Source organism: Silene latifolia, chromosome X (genome assembly GCF_048544455.1).
Source record: "Silene latifolia isolate original U9 population chromosome X, ASM4854445v1, whole genome shotgun sequence".
Taxonomy (NCBI): Eukaryota; Viridiplantae; Streptophyta; class Magnoliopsida; order Caryophyllales; family Caryophyllaceae; genus Silene; species Silene latifolia.
The window spans coordinates 286,372,967-286,378,750 of record NC_133537.1 but is presented as its reverse complement, the minus strand read 5'-3'; the positions used below and the strand labels follow the sequence as shown (position 1 = coordinate 286,378,750).

At 44.8% G+C, this 5,784-nt stretch overlaps 1 non-coding gene across 1 annotated transcript; it reads left to right on the top strand.

Annotated features, from left to right (window-relative positions):
* The first annotated feature begins 4,917 nt into the window (after positions 1–4,917).
* Positions 4,918–5,024, top strand: LOC141624834 (small nucleolar RNA R71). The gene has a single exon (XR_012534638.1). It is a non-coding gene; the product is annotated as a small nucleolar RNA R71 (small nucleolar RNA).
* Positions 5,025–5,784: the final 760 nt, after the last annotated feature.

The following is a 5,784-nucleotide window of genomic DNA, read 5'->3' as shown; positions in this document are numbered from 1 at the left end:
CAAAGTTCATCTCCTTAAGAGCCCACCAAGCCTTGTGTTCTAGCTCAACCGGCAAAGGACAAGCTTTCCCGTACACAAGCTTATAGGGGGTGGTGACAAGGGGTGTCTTGTAGGCGGTTCTCAATGCCCATAAGACATCCGGGAGCTTTTGTGACCAATCCTTCCGGCTCTTGTTTGTGACTTTCTCCAAAATGGCTTTAATTTGGCGGTTAGAAACCTCCACTTGCCCACTAGTTTGAGGGTGGTAGGCAAGGGCAGTTTTATGATGCACTCCGTGTGACTCAAGTAGAGCTTTGAAAGTACTTTTGCAAAAATGAGATCCGCCATCACTTATGACTACTCTTGGTGTTCCGAACCTTGGGAAAATCGTGCCTTTGAAAAGCTTCATCACTACCTTGCTATCATTGGTGGGGGCGGCCACCGCTTCAATCCATTTGGATACGTAGTCCACCGCAACCAAGATATATTCGTTCCCACAAGAGTTGGGAAAGGGTCCCATGAAGTCTATGCCCCAACAATCAAAAAGTTCAATTTCCAATATATTAGTCAAGGGCATTTCACTCCTCTTTCCAATGTTCCCAACCCTTTGGCACGCATCACAAGATTTAACAAAGTAGTGGATGTCCTTAAACATGGAGGGCCAATAGAATCCACCTTGGAGGATCTTGGCAATTGTTCTAGAGGTGGCCAAGTGTTCCCCATAGGCGGAATTGTGAACCCGATCGACAATCTCCAAGCCCTCCTCTCTTGAAACACATCTCCGGAACATTCCATCCCTACACTTGCGGAACAAGTGGGGGTCATTCCAAAAGTATCTCCTAGCATCATTCCTCAACTTTCGCCTTTCCCTTTGTTCCATTTCATCCAGCAAGAAACCACTTACAATGTAGTTTGCAAGATCCGCAAACCAAGAGGTTTTGACGGTAACTCCCATGAGTCCATCATCCCGTAACCACTCATTGATGGGTCCACTCTTGTCTTGTATCCCATGATCTTCAACGGTCAATCTTGAGAGGTGGTCGGCTACAACATTTTCCGACCCGGCCTTATCCTTAATCTCTAAATCAAATTCTTGGAGAAGTAGGACCCATCTCAAGAGTCGGGGCTTTGCATCTTTCTTCACCATCAATTGTCTCAAGGCGGTGTGATCGGAGTAAACCACCACCTTAGACCCAACAAGGTATTGTCTAAATTTCTCAACGGCATGAACAATTGCCAACATCTCCTTTTCGGTTGTAGCATACCCACATTGTGTTTGGTCAAGAATCTTGCTTCTGTAATAAATCACATGATGCTTCTTATCCACAACTTGCCCAAGTACCGCACCAACCGCGAAGTCCGAAGTATCACACATTATCTCAAAAGGAAGGCTCCAATCCGGGGCCGGATTATTGGAGCCGTCACTAATGCGTTCTTCAACCTATGAAAAGCCTCAAGACAAGATTCATCAAACACAAAGGGGGAATCCTTAAGGAGTAATGAGGTTAAGGGCTTTGCTATTTTTGAAAAATACTTGATAAAACGCCGATAAAACCCGGCATGGCCTAGAAAACTTCTCACTCCCTTAACATTGGAAGGGGGAGACAAGTTCTCTATGACCACAACTTTGGCCCCATCGACCTCAATACCCCTACTTGAAACGATGTGACCGAGGACAACCCCTTCCTCCACCATGAAATGGCACTTTTCCCAATTAAGGACGAGGTTATGCTCCTCACACCGTTTCAACACACTAGCCAAGTTCTCAAGACCAAGTTCAAACGAGTCTCCATGGACACTAAAGTCGTCCATGAAAACTTCCATGCTTTTTTCAAGGAAATCAGAAAATATTGCCATCATGCACCTTTGGAAGGTGTCAGGCGCATTACAAAGCCCGAATGGCATCCTACGGTAGGCATAGACCCCTATTGGACAAGTGAAGGTCGTCTTTTATGGGTCATCCGGGTGGATGGGAATTTGGAAAAACCCGGAATAACCGTCTAAGAAGCAATAGTATGCATGGCCCGCGAGCCTTTCTAGCATTTGGTCAATGAAGGGAATCGGGAAGTGGTCTTTTAGGGTGGCGGCATTGAGCTTGCGGTAGTCAATACACATGCGCCACCCGGTCACGGGTCTAGTAGGTAGGGTGCTGCCATCCTCTTGTTCAACCATTTGTACCCCCCCTTTCTTTGGTACCATGTGGACCGGACTAACCCATTTGCTATCGGTAATTTGGTATATAATACCGGCCTCTAGAGGTTTCAACACTTCATTTTTCACCACCTCGGCCATCTTTGGGTTAATCCGCCTAAGACCGTCAACCTTGGGTTGACTCCCCTCTTCCAAAACTATTCTATGCATGCACAAACTCGGACTTAGGCCCTTGATGTCGTCAATGCTATACCCAAGTGCCCCTCTATGAGTTTTTATGATTTCCAAAAGCTTCTTTTCTTGGGACTCACTTAGATTAGCATTAACGATCACCGGGTAAGCCTCCCTCTCATCAAGGAAAGCATACTTGAGTGAGGGAGGTAAGGGTTTGAGTTGTACCTTTGGAGGGAGAAATCCCTCCACTTTCTTCAATAGTTCCTCATCAACTTCATGGTCCTCCTTCATTGCCTCATCATGCAAAGAGATTTGAAAAACCTCTTCCATCTCCGCTTCTTCACGGGCTACTTCATGTACCACCTCATCTACCAACTCAATAGTGCTCAACCTTTCCATCTTTGGTCCTTTCATCAAATTAGGTAGGTTAAATTCGACATTGTTGCCCTCGATTTGGAAGGTTAGCCGCCCATTTTTCACATCAATGAGAACTCCTCCGGTAGCCAAGAATGGCCTACCAAGGATGATGGGAGTGTGGCTATCCTCCGGAATATCGAGGACAACAAAATCGGCGGGGATTAAAAGCTTTCCAACCTTGACGGGTACGTCCTCAAGCACCCCCATAGGGTGCTTGACGGATCTATCCGCCAATTGGAGAGTCATTGAAGTGGGAGCAAGGTTTTGAATTCGGATTTTCTTGGCAACCTTCAAAGGAATAACACTTACACTTGCTCCCAAATCACAAAGAGCTCTAGATATGGGCACACCACCTACTACGCATGGGATTGAAAGCTCCCCGTGTCACCAAGCTTAGTGGGCATTTTATTAAGGATATGAGCACTACATGCCTCTTCCATAGCCACTATTTCTTGGCCACCCAAGACTCTTTTCTTTGTTAAAATATCTTTTAAAAATTTTGAGTAGGTTGCCATGTTCATTATCACCTCCGTAAAGGGTAGGGTAACCTCAAGTTTCTCAAGCATGTCACAAAACTTGGCATACTTAAGGTTTTCCATACTCTTTATGGCTCTTGAAGGGTAAGGAATTTTAGGAACAAGTTGGGAATTTGAAGGTACCTTTGGAGGAGTCGAATTCCTTGTTACCTTTTTAGATTATTGCAAAGGTACTTCTTCAATAACTTCCTCCTCATAAGGGAGGTCTTCAACATACCCATCAACATCCTTGTCCTCTTGAATTACCCTTCTAGACAAGTCTTCACAAGCCTTCTTTCCTTTCTTGACTTCACTAGCTTTTCCCAATGGTTCAATGGGTGAGCTTTCCTCTTCACCATTAACTTCCAATTCATTCTCCTTGGGATCTTCATCAATTTCTACCACAAGGTCCTTGTAGGGGTCCTCAAGCTCTACACCACTCCTTAGCACTACCGCATGAGCATGGTGGCTATTTGAGGCATCCTTGGAGCTTTGTCCTTGGGCCAACAAACCACCGGGCGGCCGTTGAGGGTTAGCCATAGCATGAGAAGCCATCCTAGATTCCATTTCCCTCATGTCCTTAAGAAAGGTAGCCCTCAAGTTTGCTTGTTCTTGTTGAGTTGCCTTAGCAAAATTTGCCATCTCTTGGCTATGTTGAAGTTGCATGTTCTTTATCATCTTCAAAAGCTCAATTTGAGAGAGCTCACCTTGGGGTTCTTGATAAGGTTGGTTGGCTATGGGTAAAGGGAACCCATAGTCATACCGAGCATTGGGACCTTGGTTGTTGTTTTGCCCCCCTTGGAAGTTAGCTCTAGGACCATTGTTGTTGAAGTTTGATCCTTGACCTTGTTCTTGAAACCCTTGAACATACCCTTGCCCAAATCCTTGGTTTGCTTGATTCACTTGATTCCCTTGGTAAAACCCTTGGTTGCCTTGATTTCCACCAAAATCTTGGTATCCTTGGTTGTTTTGATTCCCATAATTTTGGTTTTGATTGTTGTTTGGCCATTGGTTTTGATTCCCGGGATTAGGTCTTGGGTTGGGGAATATTCCTCTTTGTTGAGCAAAACCGGGTGGATTGTTTGGGGCTTGTGGTTGAAGGTTTTGTGGGTTTTGAACATTGGTACTTTTGTAGCTAAAGTTGAGGTGGTTCCTTAAACCGGGGTGGTAGAAATTAGTATTTGGATTGTAGACGTTCGGGTTGTTGAAAGGTGGTCTTGTGGGTCTCGAATTGTTGTTAAAGCTTTGAAAAGCGTTAACCTCTTGCACATTTTCATCGTAGACACCATTGTAATTGTTGCCACATAAGTCATATGTGTGACCGCTTCCTCCACAAAGTTCACAACTTGAGACTTGAGCCACTTCCTCCATGGGTGCCCCATGTGAGGTTGCGGCTTGGTTCATTTGATTTCTTGAAAACTTCTCAAATTGTTTTGTGAGTAAGTCGAGCTTGGCATTTGTCTCGGAGTTGGAGGCGTTTTCCTTAGGAAACTTCCCATTCCTTCTTAGCATGTTTCCTCTAGAACCATAGTTTGCCTCCGAATCTACCATTTTCTTGATCAATGTCGTGCCCTCTTCATCACTCAAGTGATCAAATCCTCCCCCCGTGGAGGCATTTACCATCTCCTTAGTCCTTGGTAGCAAAGTTTGGAAGAATGTTTGAGTGATGTACCATTCCGGTATTCCATGGTGGGGGCACCTTGCTATCAAGTCTTGATAACGGTCCCAAGCTTCACCCAAAGACTCCCCATTATCTTGTTGAAACGTATAAATATCATTACGGAGCATCGCGGTCTTTGAGGAAGGGTAATATTTTGCCATGAATGCTTTAGCCAAAGCATCCCAAGTAGTGAAAGTATCCGGTGGGTGAATGTTCAACCATCGGTCCGCTTTGCCCGTCAATGAAAACGGAAACAACATCATTCTCAAGGTGTCTTCGGACACCCCATTCTTCTTCATCATTGAAACTTTCCTTTTAAACTTCCGGAGATGAGCATGGGCATCCTCTTCAATATGCCCCCCGAACAAGTCCTTCTCAATTAACCCGACTTGGGCGGGATGCATTTCAAAGTTGTTTGGGGCCAAGGTGCCAAAATTGATAGGGTTACATGAATCATTATGGTTAGGCCGGTTATGATCTCTAAGAGCCATTTGTGGTGGTGGATTTGGTATTTGATGTGGTGGTGTTTGAGGTGGGCTATTTTAATTAGGGAAGTTGTGAAAAGGGTTTTCTAGTAGAGTCTCAATTGTGAGGTTTGGTTGAAGTGTGGTTGTGGTATCAATATTTTGTGGGATGTGTGAACTTAGTTGGTCAAAGTTTGCTTGAGGGGAACTATTCCTAACTCTCTCAAGGGTCCTTGTCCTCAAGGTTCTAAAAAAGCCTTTCGGCCTGGAGTTGAAGAGAAGAGCTTGGTGGTTCCTTCTAGGCATGCACTTGACAAATCGTTAGTCTCCTAGTGTTTTTACACACTAGGGGAAGGCAAGAAATCACACACTCTACAAAGAACACACAACTACTAAAACAATCTAACAATTGAGATAAGACTAA